Here is a 16,736-nt window from a genome sequence, read left to right as displayed (position 1 = left end):
ACCTCCTTCGCATGTTGTTATGGAAACGACACACTACTCGCTTGTCATTGGTTAGCTGTGAAAAGGAGCTTGACGTATGGTGTTTTTTTCAGAAAAGTTGAACTTTTTTCAACTTAAAAAGACGCCCTGAGCTGCAGAAAGAGACGCCGGCGCTGGTGTTTAAAAAAGTGCTCAGGACGTTTTTTGAAAACACGGTGTACTCCATAGGATTATAATGTGAAACAGACGCTAGCAGCTTCCTAAGTCAGGTCTGAACACGGCCTTATATTAACGACTTATTTCGCTCTTAAACATTTACAAAAGTGTGATGCTCTCCAGAATGAGAATGTTAATAGCAATAGCAAATAGCTAATGCATTGTTTATGTCCCGATAGAACTGTTTTCTATATTTTTACAATTTTTCTAATATTGTTACTCAGCAAGCAGTAACAGTGCCCAGAGGGTTTTTTTTGTAGGGCACTGGAAACAGAGCCTGAAAGTGGGGAGGACATATTTTTATAGATGCAGATGATCAATGTGACTCTTTAGTTTCTATTCAACTCACACCCACACTGCTCTTCCTGTGTTTCCTCTAAGAGGGATTTTATGAGTGAGCAGCACATTAAAACTACATCGCTCCAGCGACATGCTTTTCATTGATTTATACCCCAGTAGATTGCTTATAGTGCAGATGCAGGCATCATTACATTTGATCATGCAAAAAATGAAATTCCGCAGTTCTAAATGGCATTTCTCGAAACTAGGGATGGGCATTTTTCAATAATTTCATATTTGAATATTTGAGCTCATAAAAAATGAATATTCGAATATTGGTTTATTTAAATTAAGTTAATAATGACGTAATTTGTTACGTTTTTATTTAGTCACAATTTCACATCAAGCTTATAATTATCATTAAATAGTCATAATGCATTAATATTATATCCTGTATATCGTTTTTTATGTTGAAAAAATAGAAAAATACATAAAAACTGCATAAAAAATACATAAAAACTGCAGAAAACGGACTTAACAAAACGCAACGTATATTGACAGTCTGTGATATATGGTTATTTTGTTTTTTTTGTTTTACATGTTATTGATAAGAAAAACAAGCATATAGGTCTATTTTACTCTGGTGAAAGTCTGTTCAACAAGCCAACGGTTAACAAGCCGACAGCGGAGAAAACGCGTTGCTCTTCTCTAACTCCCGGAAACAAAACCCAGATCTGACAAGAATATCTGGCTTTATTGTTTATAATGTTGATAATAAATAAAGTAAATGGGCTTGATATCTCATGCCGACTGTTAAGATCCTAAAAAATACCCCGCAACAAAGACGGAGCCATAGTGCTTGATTCCCTGATTACGTGACCGTCATCTTTATATAAATATTGTTTTCTTTGTCGTTCACGGTCAGTGTCTGTCTTGTTTAGCTTTGCTTTGGATTTGCATCAATAAATAAGGTAGGCCTATTTATTTCAACTAAGGTAAGGAATTACAGCGCGTTTTAAAACAAACAAACAAAAGCATCCACAGGCTGTAACTTGAAGGCGACGACCCTATATGAACTTCTAGAAGGAAAATTCTTGCTTTTAGGTATGTAAAAATGTGCCAGTCTTATGTTAAGGTCAAATTCATTAACATTTGTTGCAGTGAAATGCACATTTTCATGTTTCAAGTTGTTGAAATTAGCATTACTTAATGTATTTTTAACGAACGAATATGAATTTACTAAGAACAACCGCTGCAAACAAGTAATGGTAATAAATGAATTATTGTTAATCATTTAATATTACGTTGATATTTTTATACCTAATGTAATGTTAATGAATTCTGTGGCTCACCAGTTTTGAAACATTTTAATATGGTGATGTGAGCCGAGCATAAAACGCGATCCGGGCATCCGGTGTGTAAACTTAAAATATTTAAACGAGCTTGCGATCTGAGTGAACAAAGATTTAAGAACACATACAAATGATTTTTTATATTTTCTGTACATTAAAAAATCATTACAGAAGAAGTGAAGAAGCGTTAAATAAGACCTGACTCTAAGGTCTTCTGTAACGGTAACTTAACCTTGTGGTGTCGCAGTTTTATTCTTATGAAAAATAGGAATATTCACATAGCATTTTTAATATTCGAATTGTTATTGCCGATCGAATATTCAAATGTTGGAATATTCGTGCACATCCCTACTCGAAACCTCTCGTTTAATGATATTATGTTACATCATAGAGGTTGTCTCTAGAAATTAGGACCTGTTTAGACTATTGAAAGACTCAATCAATACACCACCGTCTTTATTTTTGGTTTATACCAGAATGCAGAGGCCTGCGCAAACCTGGAATGTGGATTTTTTGACATTAGCTGGTGTAATGCATTTCCCTGCTTTAACATTTTAATGTACATCACCATATGATATTAACAGTGTTGCATTATTTTGCTATAAGAGTAGAGCGTGACGAGAAATGTACAGCTCAGTCAGTCAAAGGAAAAGATTAGAGTTATTTGTAATGATTATAGCGTGGCCTCTGTCTCTGTGATGGGATGCAGGAAGTTGTTGGGAACGTCCTATTCTGTTTGGTGGGTTTGGGTGAGGCCCGAGAATCCCTGATGTGATCGAAGATGGTTGAAATCTTTGGAGTGTGAAAGATCTGCATTCATCGAAGTCAGCACAAGAACGTTCACTAAGAGCTAGAGAGATAAAGAGTTTGTTTGAATAAGCCCTTCCCTTTTAAAGAGCACTTGTCTCAATCAATGCTCTTACACAATAAACATATGTGGGAAATTTCATAACACACCCTTCGTCTGGTTTTCATAAGACCTCTCGGAGGAAGTGCTGGATGAGAAAGAACCACAGAAAAGAGTCCGAGTGTCCTCAATCTCAGGAGCCCAGCTAAATTTAGCATTTTCCCATTCTAGAGGAACAAAGCAGATCTCCTGTAGTTTTACTTTAAGGATATTAGGTTTCTTGTCCGGGATCATCGCATGCGGGCCGTCTTGACATTCGTGTGAAGGTTCTTCATTCTGTGCAGTGCAGAGATGCTTTGCTTCCATGTGTGGTGGTGGTGTGACTTTGTGCCCCGATTCTTTTCATCCGTATTATGGGTTTGTCCTGTAATGCACTTACGGCAGACAGGAGTGAACAGAACGGGACAGATTTCCTCCTTGGTTTGTTTGTCTGTCGGATTAGCTTGCAAGAGGTGTCAAGATTTGTGTGATAGAAAGCTACAGAAAATAACAAACAATTTCGCAATACTAGATTTTTTGATTACCTCGACTGTTATCACAAAGGTTGTAGGTAGGATACAAGGGAAGAGCGACCCAGAGCTTCCAGAATCACATTCCATTTTTAGCACTGTTTAACCCTTAAGACACTTAAACCCACTTTGCTCTAGGTCGTGTGTCCATGTGTCTACTATCATAAGTCACGCAGACAGCAGGAAATCTGTCTGATTTTAACGTTATGTTATGAGTGAATCTAGCTCTGTGGTGAGCTGCTGACAGCTCCGTGCAGGGTGTTAGTGTACCCAAAAAGGATCATTATAAAATGGTCAGTTCTGGTCCTTGATTCTGATTGGCTGAGCCGAGTTCTAAGCCATTATAAAATACCCTGATTTATAACGGCTGACCGCATCACATAGCCTAAATAAATATCATTTTATTTACTTTATTTTATGAAACCTTGATACGCATATGGCAGAGGGGGGCAAACTTTTTAGACCAGAGGGCCACATCAAGTTTTGCAAACCAAGTGAAGGGCCGCATGCTACAACCTTGATAATAGAACATTTATTTAAACTGGAGGTATGCATGGAAAATATATTACCTGACAGAAAAATGTGTCATATTAACACATTAAACAACAATTCTTATTTAATATCTATTATTGAGTAATATTTACAACAGATATAATCTCACTGCACTTCTATTACTATGTACATATCAGTCATCATAAAACTATGTCTGATAAAAACTCAGGAAAACCTTAGTAATTGCCTTTCCAAGCCATGGTTATGACAGTGTTAATGTGAGCAATGAGCCTGGTCCCCTCTCCTTGCAAGGGTGTCAAAGTCTGGAGTGATCTTTGATGTAGAGATCCTCAGGATAGCTGACAAGTGGCTGTTTGTTAGGTTTGATCTGCAGTGGGCTTTGTTGTAGTTCATGATTGAGTAGGTTTGTTCACACACGTATGTGGATCCAAATAAAACAAGCATTCTTTGGGCATGTTTCTTAATGTTTGGAAATTTGTTTTCATCCAGTGAAGCATAAAACTGGATAACTGGTGTTGTCTGAAACTTCTCCTTCAAAGTAATGTCACACTGGATGTCAATGAGTTCCAGTTGTGTGTCTGGTGGTGCATTCTCACTGTCAAAAGATAGGGGGCATGAGACATGTTCAAGCTCAGTCTCAATTTTTGCAAAGTCTGTGAAGCGACGGGAAAATTCTGCATGCAAGTCGCTCAAAGTGCTGCTGTACCTCTCAATGTGAGACTGTTTTATTGGTGAGCTTAGTCCGCCCAGTGTTGGAAAATGAGCAAAATCTCGGCTGGATATATGTCTGGAGAACAATACAAGTTTGGCTTTGAACGCTTTCACGTTGCTGTACAGTTCGTGCGCAAAAACGTCCTTTCCCTGAAGTTTCAAATTGAGATCGTTCAGATGCCTCAGTGTGTCGACACCGAACGCGAGGTCGGTCAGCCAGTTTGTGTCTTGTAATTCGGGAAAGTCGTCAGTTTTACCAACTGTATTGAGGAACGTTGCTATCTCAGCTTTTAGTTCCCAGACACGATGAAACACTTTGCCGAGACTTAGCCAGCGCACATTTGAGTGGTATAAGAGGTCATGGTGCTCTGCCTCCGTTTCGTTAAGTAGCTGAATGAACTGCCGATGGTTAAGCGCTCTTGCCCGTATAAAGTTGACAAGCTTCACAACCACTTTGACAACATTTTCTAGCTTCAACACACTTTTACACAATGCTTCTTGATGTATGATGCAGTGAAGAAATATTAGTTCTTCTGAGTTCAGGCATTCGTCTTTTACTTTGTCTTGTAACCTTTTTAGCAGTCCAGTGTTTTTACCGGTTAGGTTTGGAGATCCATCCGTTGTGACACTTGTCAGCTTTCCCCATGGCAGGTTATTTTTCCCCAGGCAGACGGACACACTGTCATATAAATCAACGCCCCTGGTCGTTCCCATCATTGATTCCATCCCAAGAAGTTCCTCTGATATTTCGAAATTTTCGTTTATTCCTCTGACAAAAATCAAAAGTTGAGCAGTGCCCGCGATGTCAGTACTTTCATCCAATGCGATAGAAAAAAGACTGAAGCCGTCCGCTTTCTTTTTTAGTTCGGAGAACAGCTCCTCGTCAATAACTTCAACGCGCCTGGTGATTGTTCTCCGCGATAAGCTAATTTTCTCAAACTGACTTTTAGAACCAGGACAAAGTATGGCAGCAGTCTACACCATACAGTTTTTCACAAATTCCCCATCCGAAAAAGGCTTGCTGTGCTTTGCAATTTTATGTGCCACTACATAACTAGCTTTCGTCACAGATTCTTGAATTGCGCACTGTTTCGTAAATGTATTTTGCTGGGCTTTTAAGTTTGTGGCAAGTTTTAAAGCCTTGTTTGCCTTTTCTGCAGATGACAGGTTCACAGCATAATTCGAATGCTTGCTTGAAAAATGACGACTGAGGTTGTAGTCTTTAAAAACGGCAATACTTTCATGGCATATTAGACATACCGCCTTTTGTCCGATACTGGTGAAGAAGTATTTTGTTGTCCATTCTTCGTTGAACACACGACATTCAGAGTCCACTTTTCTTTTTTTCGCCACACTCATTTTCACTCATTAACGTCCGAGTTATTACCAATGCATTCTAATTCTACGTTAGGCCCTAATTGTACTGCGTGCGTTTATACTGCCACCTATTGGCGTTCGCTTGTATTGCATCAAATTAGTAATTCAGAACCAAAACATTACTCAAATGCAGTATTTTTAAAAAAACTCCCTCGTGGCTCGCGGGCCGGATGAAAGTTTTCAGCGGGCCGTATATGGCCCGCGGGCCGTAGTTTGCCCCCCTCTGGCATATGGAATAACTGTTTTATAAAAGCAATAAGCCCTGCGAAGCGGTGGGTTAGGGTCTGATCAGACAGAACGCGTCTTTTGCTGTGAGAATCGCCTCTTTTGAATTGTTTTCAGTTGGCAGGGAGTGTTTTGCGCGCTGCTTATGCGCGCCGGGCGCCTCGCATTTCTGCCGCCTGCTGCGCCTCGCGTTTTAGGCGGAGCGCTCTGAGTGCCCGAAGTTGAAAAAAACTCAACTCTGAGCAGAAAAGCGCTTGACGTCATGTGCACTTTTTTCCATTGTCCAATCGAATGAGTGGAGAGGGGGGGCTTTCCTTGTGGCAACGGAAGTTTACAGATGCTCGGAACGCCTGGAGACATGAAGGAGAAACTTGTTGTGGCTGTTTCGGGTTACCTAGCAACACACAAAAAAACGCTGCGTGCTGCTCTTTTCAAAGAGTCACCAAAAGAGCAGCACGGCGCGCCTCGCGTTTTCCAACATGAAAAGCGCGTTCTGTGTGATCGTACCCTTACAGTGCATTTAAAACAGCTAAGGGGGTTTTAATGACTTTTTTTAGTGCCACAACGCCCTTAGCGGTTATGAAATGCAATGTAACCCACTGCTTCCTGGGGCTTATTGCTTTATTTTAAAACATTATGGCCTGGTTTCACAGACAAGGCTTAGCTTAAGCCAGGACTAGACCTTAGTTAAATTAGGATATTTAAGGCATGTTTATTCAAACGCCTTAAAAAAAACATTACTGGTTTGCATCTTGAGGCATCTTAAGTTATTGTCAGGGCAAGTAATTTTTTTAGACGGGTCAAACATTCATTTTAGTCTTCGACTAGTCTTGAGTCTTGTCTGTGAAACCGGGCATATGACTAATTTTGTGTTTAACAAATAAAAGGGACAACACAAGGTTGAGTTAAAAGTAAGACAAAAGGACTAGCTAAAGACAGATTGTGTTGTTTTTAATGCAACAGTTGTGTGAGAACATTATAGCTTTATGTACTCCTGGGAGACTCTTACAAACCTCAGTCACGACTTGAGAGCTAAGCCGATAGCAATCCTGCTGAGCGGCCCAACAGCGTTTTAAACTCAGACAGATTTACCACAGGCTTCTCTTACTCTAGTGAAAGTCTAGTTTGCTTAGCTTTTAAGCACTCATAAGTTAGATTGAGTTAAGCGTAAAGTATTGCTGTGATACGTTGAGTTTGAGTTAAATACTTTAACACAATCTCCAATAGTAGCCGGGTTTTCATCACCCTGGTTTTATGCGCATTTTGAAGTTTCGTATCCGAAACGAGTGGTGGAAATGGCAAATTTCGAAATGAAACCGTTAATTTGCAAAAAAAGTTTTCGCTCACTTGAGGTGGTTTTTCTTTTTTGCTCAAAAAGGGTTTAGGGCTGAAACGATTCCTCGAGTAATTTGAATATAAAAAATCATCGAGGCATTTTTTTTTGCCTCGAAGCTTTGTTTAATCCATTTAACTACAGTACACACAGAGCACTGCGTTTCTCCACGGAGCGTTATTACTGACGCACAGCCCGCTAAACTCTGTTCATGTTACAGGGCATTTTAGTCTGTTCACACGCTCACACGTGTTTCTCATGCTGATAAATAACTGATAGCTTATTGAAATGGTGAACTGCTATTTCACTTAGTTTTAGTCTATTTTGCGAATGAAACTTGTTTTCTAGCTGCATTGAGTCCATCAAACTAGATGCGGACTTGTGGATGCCAAATCCTGTTATCACACATGTCATCTGGCTGTTCTGCGTGTCTGCGTGAATGAACTGCACAGTTTAAGGTGCTACACGCGTGATGCTCATGAAGTTGTCTGCGTCTGCGCTGAATGAGGACATGAACTTCATCTCCAGAGTTGCTCTGAGAGTTTATTTCAGAACATTTTATTGTTTGAGTGAATAAACAGACACACTAAAAAAATAAGCGTCTTCCGACAACCTGCCAAAATAAAAGTCCGCTTAACTCTGTATTTTATGTGGACAAATATATTACTATTTAATAGTAAAAAACAGAAACTAATACCAATTTAGATAAACTAAATGCATCATGGAAAAACTGAAGTTAATTGTTTTCCTTTGAAATTATTCTTTCTCTTTTTATTCATGTTTCTTATTTATTTATTTGTATTATATTGCATTTTGAATGTAATATGGAATGTACTAAATTGGTTTAGTTTTCACAGATATTAATGTATGCAATTTCAGCAATAAAAATGTAAATTTTTCTAAAAAGGAAACAAATAAGTTGTTCATTTTAAGAGACCTGTCTTATTTTCTCTTGTATATTTAGTATTGCTCTTTAATAAAGAAAAAGTACTTATTATCCGAATACTCGATTAATCGATGGAAAAACCAGTAGAATACTCAGCCCTAAAAGGGTTAATGCGAATAATGGGAGATGGTAACATATTTTCCGAATAAATTCCTCCTAAAAGTCATGTAACTTTGCACTATGAGATGGTGTTACCTGACTAACCAGAGTACTGATCTTGTTACACAGCATCTGAAATGTTGTTATGGTCGTTCTTAAATTTAAAACTTTTAAAAAGTAAAAATGCTGATTTTAATGTAATCAAGGATTCAAATGTTCAGATAACAAAATTTAAGTATGATGTGCTTTATAATGTAAGAAAATACTAGAACTTATTATTTATTGGAAAGTATGCCAAAGGAGTAATAAAGTAATCCAAAAGATAATTATTAGATTAATCGAAAAAATAATCATTAGATTAGTCGACAATAAAACATTGTTAGTTGCAGCCCTACTTACATTAGGCATGATGACAAAATTTCCAAACACCCCTAAACTCAAAATAGATCACATGACTAGACAGAGCTGAAAATTCCCTTTACGACGACACCTGAATTGTGAAAATCAGTTAAGGATTGCAAAAGTTATGATATTTAAAATAACGGGGAATATATAAAAATAGTATACATTAACTACAATAGAAGTCATGTGACCGAAAATGCTTATTCACACATTTTTGCTTGTAACTTCCTCATTTTATCAGATATTTGCATGAAATTTGAATAGAAGGTAGAATTTTGTTAGTTCTTTAAAATGAAATCATGAAAATTTACTGTTTTAGCTGGAATGGGCTAAATAGAACGAGTTAAATACAGACGATGTTTTTTTTTTTTAGAACGACGCCTGCAGCACATTCGCTAATCTACCCGCCACAAATGTGACTACATAATTTCCGCGATTTAGTAAAATACCTTCTCCTCTATGGATTTCGATGGAATTTCGTCAGTACCAAGATAAAAGCTATGTATTTATGTCCACCTACCTTTCAGTAGTGTCCAAAGCTTAGATGAAGCTCGCGGACCGGTTGAAAGCCACGCAAATCTTCCGAAAGTCGCGGTGACCTGAAATCACCTTAGGGCTGAAATCCCGAAGTGTCCAACGCTGCAGGGGTTTGCACTCGATGTAGTTACCGTCGTATTCAGGATAAACATACTCCCACCAGGCGGCCAGGAGTAGATATTGAATGACACACACATTTTAGTACTACGCAGTTTGAAACAGATTGTTGAGACAGAATGTTCGCCGCGAGTGGTTGCTATGTCATCATACCTACTTACATCCATTTACTGTTTATAAGTTAAACGTTTTACCACTTCCAACTCCGTCATTATTCAGACATTTATTTACTTTCCACCTGTAACAAAGTTCAATGTAGGGAAGGAAGGAGGCGGGAACCGGCGAACATTTAAACAATAAATTTTAATCAAAAATAAACAAACAAAAACACGGAAGTAAAAGACCGGCAGCCACCTCACGGTCGACTGCCGGCCACACAAACATAAACAAACTTAACAGCTTCCGGGCCCGGTCCTCTCTCGTCGGCAGTCCCGTCGCTCGTCCTCTTATGCTCCCTAGCTCCCCGTGAGGCATGCGGGACCGGTGCGCGTACAGCTGATACTCATTATCACTCACGCCACCGGCCCCGCCTTCCTGCCCCCCGGCTCTCGTCCCGCCTTCCTCGCTACACCACCTTATTTGCAATGTTGTCTTTTGTGTACGCTAAATTTAATACTTGGGTCATCATAGTGGAACTGGGTGTTTCCTTTTGAGCTGTGGGCCAAAAAATGAGAAATGATGAAAGAGTTGTTGCGTAGATGACATAGATAAGAAAGTATTTTTGGGTCGTTGGGAGTTTCTCATTTTTCAGATGGCTGGCCGCATCTTTCAGCACAGTTAAATTATGGCTGCCAGGACTAAAGTCAACATGCAAATGGCAACCCATTTCACATTATGTCCGAGTGAAACAGCACATTGAACAGAAACCTTTTCCAGAGGAAAAATGTAAAACAATATTCATCACAAATTTAATTGAATGATGGAAATGATTTACAAGACAATTGGCTGAAGAATTTTCATCAGTGTGTGCATTACCTGGGAACTTTAACCTGTGACCTTGGCGTCGCTAGTGCCATACTATAGAACAGTCATCTTGAATTGACGGACCGTGGGCCAGATCTGGACCTTTGCTTCGTTCCATCCGGACCGTGAGACACAGCCTGATAAACCATTTCAAACATTTTACTATTTTGGTTGTTTAAATTGATCCGCCCATCTTCACAATGGAGAATCACATCACACGCGCTCTCAGGAACATTACATATTATGTAATTGATCTTTTGCCGCCATATCCTCTAATATCTTTATTTAGCGCCAAACACGCTTCGTTTTAACCCTTTCCGCACCACATGGGCTGCTTCTCTCCGTGCTTATTTTAACAACAGTAGTGCAGACACGTAGAGCAGGTAAATGGACACACAACAGTAAACAAAATGCAGCAAAGTATTTGTATCCGTCAGTCTGTTTACTGTTTGCTATATGTCTCCAACCTTTCAACCAGATTTGTGATATTTTATGAACCATAACGTTTTTATTTACATTTAGCATTAGCATTATTGATCAGCATGTAAACATTTGTGACCCTGTGAAAACCCAGGCTAAAGTCTCATTATCAAATTAATTATTAGATAATCAAAGATTAATTTCAAGCATTAATTTCACTAAGATTTCAATCTTTAAATTGGCAATATTCTGTCAATATTGAAGATGTTATGTTTTCACAGAATATTCAGCAGGATGATTTTATGTAGAAAACAGTAAAAATACTTTTGCTGGGTTTTCACAAGCAGGGTCACATTTAGTAATGAACAACGTTCTAATTGGGAAATGATTTAAAGATAGAAGTAGTTCTGGTATGAATGACATGTAAAGGCTAATTTAGTAAGTAACTTTGTTTTCTGTTTATTTACAAATATTAACTATCAGACTTCTATGAAGAGGGCATTCCCCTAAAGCCACAGAGCCTACAATACATACATACTGTGGATATCAAAATATAAAATAAATGGCCTGATAAAAGATCATATCTTTTATATACAGTATATCATGTGACCTCCGTTTGGAAGCAAATATAAAGACCGGACCTCTTGGAACTTTAATTGAATAACCCTGCCGTTGAAGTTGAGCTACAGGAAAGTTTATTCAGGGGTAAAATTCAGAGCGGGAACTGCAAGACTAGCAGTTAATGATGAATCAGAGGGCATGTACAGTGAAGTGGAGCATCAGGAGTGAAGTGTTCTGAATGTAGTGTACTGTAGTAATGTAAATGATGATTAGTGTCTTTGATGAAACACAGCAGCGTGATAAACTAGCTGTGGATTTTTTACATGTTGGGGAGTGAAGGTGAAAGGTCAGACTCTTTCCAGATGGGAATGAGATTCTGCAGAATTCAGTTCCAGCAGGAGGTGAGCGAGCGATCATGTGAGGGAGGCACACAGTCTGTACAGGGCTAGACTAACATTTGAGAGAGGTGGCACTGGTGCTACTAAGTTGTGCAGTTGGAGGCACCAGCCCTTAATTTGGTAGCACCAGAGTCATGGGGTGAGGCAAGAAAAAAGTATCACTAACAGGGCTCTAGACTAACTTTTTGCACTGGTTGCACTGGTGCGCCTTACCTTTTTTTCTTAGGTGCACCAGCACAAAAGTTAGGTGCACCCAAATTTTCGACCGCATCACATTTAACACCGCAGTTTTACCAGTTTGCTTTTTTTTTAATCGCTGTCCATATAGGCAGAATTGACTTGTAAATGATTAACTAACAATCTGGTCAACATAAAGTTCTTTATTTGAAGCACAATTCTACAAGAAAGGTAACTTACTGAAAAAGTGTTGGTGCTTAAAGTGCTTCACTGAACTGAAACTGAAACTTAAAACATCTCAAGATAAATGGACCAGGGCTTGACATAACCTGGGAGGTTGATGGCTCCGTGTCAGAGCATTGCTTATGATTTTTGGACTGATCAGGCCTTAACTTAACATTATTCACGAAAAAGTTGTCAATCGTTCTTTTCATCTTCTCTCCTCATCCGCGCTACATCCACTCTGTTTATCTGACGGGCCTATAGGCTCCTCCCCTCTCTGTCTGACTGCAGCACACGCATTTTCACACGTACACACCAGAGGTTGCGCTAGACTTTTTTATTGTCCGTCATTTTGACTGACAGGCTCGTAAAAAATCCGTCATAATCTATTATTACCTTGTTTATCATGTGCATAGTGTCTGGACTTCTGATCATCCCTTGTATGTTTTGCGATCGCATGAGCAGCGATCCGGGGATAACTCCCGGTGCTGCAGACGGGGAGCTCTGTCATCTCACGAAAACATTGTATAAAAAAAATTAGCATGCCGTAGTTTACACAGGACTGGCGGGAAATGTGCATTGATACTCATTCTTCTGACACTTCATTCTTCATGTTATGTGGTTTACTTTGATAGGTGAACTGTCTTTCCCACGTCCCAGCGCGACATCCGACAGGTTTTCTCAGATCGCATCACATATGTCTAGTCAGTACTAGAGGTCTGCACGGGCTTTAAACGAAAGCCCGAACCTGGCCCGTGCCCGAGATTGTTTAACCCGACCCGGCCCGACCATTACAGTTACATTTTAAGCCCGAACCCGACCCGAACCCGAAGTGCGTTTAACAGCAAGCTTTGTTGAAATGTGCTGCATTTAATGATTGCTTGCGATGATAATTAAACAAATAGCTACATGTAAGCAAACACAGTTTCATCAAGGCACGGCGGCCCCCTCAGCAGTGAACACACAAGAAAAAATAAGACATAGCACAGACTTACCAGTAACGAAACTTTGCTGTGGGTGAACAGGTGTAAAAGTCAAAAATCATTTTTGAACCCTCTGGAACTGTTGGTTTAAGCGCCGTCCTCCTCTGATTAAAAGTTAGCCTAGCTGCACTGAAGTTCCTCTCGCTGCGGCTGCTAACGTCACCTGCAGGGATGCTGAGGATACTACAGGCCAGTCTTGACAGTAATGACAAGATCATAATTCTTCCAGAGTGCAGCTTTCCCTGCATCATTTGGAACTGTAATACATTTTCCATCGCTAATATTTTGCTTTATCGCACTCATCTTACCATCACCTGCTGTGTTGTGACAACGAGGACAAGAGCGGGAGCACCTGCGCAGAACAGTTTTTGCAAAAAGTGTGTTTTCTCTCGTGTTTTTTTGTGGTCACAACGCAGCAAACACGCAAGCACACGCCACGGCACGCAAACTTGTTTGTATATAGCCTATATATTTTTTTAGTTACAAACCCAAACCCGAGGCTATTCATTAAACATTAACCCGACCCGAAGCCCGCTAGTTTTTCGGGCCCCGTCGGGCTCGGACGGGTTTGCAGACCTCTAGTCAGTAACAATGACAGGTGAAAACAGCACGTCCCTTCGCGAGCATATCACGCTCTAATGAAGGGAAACGGGGGGTTTCATATTGCCCTCATTGTAATCCGTCAAAATGACGGACAAACGGCCTTCAGATTTTTCCGTCACTGGTAAAAAAAATCCAGTTAACGCGACCTCTGGTACACACACGTACAGGAATATCTGGACCACAGCCAATCAGAGTGGGGGTCCGCCCTTCACTATCTCTGATTGGTTTAGACCACGATATGGGCCTAATGTGTGTCTGTTGTTGAATCACAGGGAGACTTTTAGAGTCGCAGAGACTTTTTTCTCCCTCGAACGGCTGGTCGCACCGTTGCGACCTCAGATTTTTTTTAGTCGCACCATTGAGAAATACGGTCGCACCCTAGAGCCCTGACTAAAACTACATCGTTGCAGCCCTAGTTTGAACAAGAAACAAGATTTCTTTCATAATAAGAATGCCACCGTTTGCACGCCACACATGGCAGCTACACTTACTGATAGCATTCTCTTTATGTTTGAATAAACTGAATTTAGTTGAAGTATTTTTTTAAGAAAATGATTTCATAAAACTTTTAAAGTTTAAAATACTAATGGTAGTAGAAGCTGTACTTATTATTTTACTGGAAAGTTTACCAAATAATAAATACGGTAATCCAACAACAAGCATTAGATTAATCTGAAAAATAATCGTTAGATTAGTCGACTAATCCAAAAATAATCTATTGATTAATCGACAATAAAAATAATCGTTAGGTGCAGCCCTAATCCAAACCTGTTTAATACATTAATAAATCAATTAAAAATGAATACAAATCATTGTTTATGATTTAATGTTTTTTATTGTATGTAAACTGTCTTTCAACACTTTACCATATTAAAGCACATCTTTAACAACAAAATTACTGTATGCTATTTTCTTCCTTTATTTGTTTTGAACAACTCATATAAGAGAACACAATTCCTTTAATATCAGTGAGGATTATTGGGCCCGTCCTTTGTTGTCTGATGAACATTATAAACAGAGATCTTTATTATACTGCTGCCCCTTTAAGAGCTCGAGCATTATACTGAAACACACATGCGTTTTGTTTCCCAACTGTTTGTTTCACGAAACTGACTACTATTACAAGGATTCTTGCTAATATGGGAATTTTGTGTTTATATGTCTGTTTTAGAGAAAGAAGGCGTGAAAGAGAACTCCGTTTAGTATGTTGCGCTGTGACTCTTTGGGCACGCATTAGTGCTGGGCGATATATCTGTTCATACCGAATACCAGTGTGTATTTTTGTTATGATATTAATTTTTTATATACCACATTAGCGGTGTATGTTGCTTAAACAAGGCGCAGCGCGACACTGTTTCAGTTGGGTCCCTTTTCACTGTTGCACTGTGACTGGCTATTCACACAGAATGCATCTTTAACATAGGCACTACTTTAACATAATTTTTCTATATAAACATAACGGAGCTAAACGGAGGCGTTTGGATGTTTGCGTGTGTCTCGCACGTGAGCAGTAACGTTACATACTTCTTTCGCGTCGCAATGGGAGCGCGCACCGCACGGCTGAACAGCAGCACAAGTGTTGCAATTGCAAGAGCGCATTACGTTATGTTAAATATACTGACGAACAAACATTTTCAAAAAACGATCGTGTTCCCCTCATATCTGTTCAATATAAGCATATAATATGATGTGTTTTTAGTTTGAACTGTTTCTCTGTATGCTATGATGAGAAATAAGGGTCAGTAGAGGAAGGAGGATTGACAGCGTGATGCAATCGCTTTCGTCTCACATATCTAATTTAAGCCTTTGTTTTATGATAAAAAAATATGATTTCAGGAAATCATGAAGCCTTTGCATGCTATTCAGTTGTTAAAGAAGTCTAAACTTTGCAGTTATTATAGGGAATACTGTCACTGTCACCATGACAGAATAAAAGGTTATTTTAAGTCAATCAACACCAGTATTTCCTCTCTCAATCAGTAGAAAATACACCATGTCCCAGGAAACCAGTATAAATCTGGAAAATACCGTTATATACATTTTTGGTCATACCGCCAAGCACTAGCAGGCATATCTCAAACAACCCGCTAGACCTGAACGCTTTTAGTTAGTAATGTTTCTTCATGAAAGCTGCTTTTATCCATAACGACTCACAAGTAAAAAGTATTTAATGTGATGTACAACATTTTGTATGCTTTGCAGTTTTGTAGGAGAGCTTTATACAATAGTATTGTGTTTAAAGTTAAACACATGTTCCCTGCATTAGCTTCACACTGCATACAATACACACAACACATTTCATTATCTTTGCTGTTTTGTACCTTAGCCGGGGAAACTCTTGTATTCTGCAGGCAGCACAACATTTATTTCAGGTGAAAGATTAACCGCTTCAATCGTCTGCTCTGTCGATCTTTCTGCTTCATCATAACATTAAATGCGTCTTTTACACCTGCGCATTACAACTTTGGGGGTGGGGAAACTGATAGATAAGCAAATGGTTGAAGGAGGGGAGACGAAAATGAGTGTCTGAATGCGCCACTTGCGCAATATAACATTTCTGCTCATTAAATTTATAACACGCAAAAATTATATTTTGATCAGTTTGGCAGAGGCACCATTGCAACCATTCAGAAAAACTGGTCGTAACGGCAGGAAAACTAAAAAGCGAAAAGCAAAATGCGACCATTTGGTCACAGTCTAGAGCCCTGCTGTAAGATATCACATATGGTTCAGGACATATATAGAGTAAATCAAGGAAATGCTGCTAAAACTTGCGTTACAGTTAGCTTAAATTAAAATCTTGACCATTTTAATAACAATGTAATTCTGAGGTCAGAGGTATTTCATATGCACACAAAACTCTGAAACGCAAAACTATTTAAAGTATGCATGTAGACTTCTAGATTC

General features: G+C 39.1%; 1 protein-coding gene across 2 annotated transcripts in view; it reads left to right on the top strand.

Annotated features, from left to right (window-relative positions):
* The window catches only part of tmod2 (tropomodulin 2), a 36,986-nt gene that overhangs the window by 2,371 nt on the left and 17,879 nt on the right, over window positions 1-16,736 (top strand). The window lies entirely within an intron of this gene.

This window comes from Triplophysa rosa, linkage group LG12 (genome assembly GCF_024868665.1).
Source record: "Triplophysa rosa linkage group LG12, Trosa_1v2, whole genome shotgun sequence".
NCBI lineage: Eukaryota > Metazoa > Chordata > Actinopteri > Cypriniformes > Nemacheilidae > Triplophysa > Triplophysa rosa.
The sequence above is the reverse complement of the archived record's forward strand: the minus strand, read 5'-3'. Positions and strand labels throughout refer to the sequence as shown.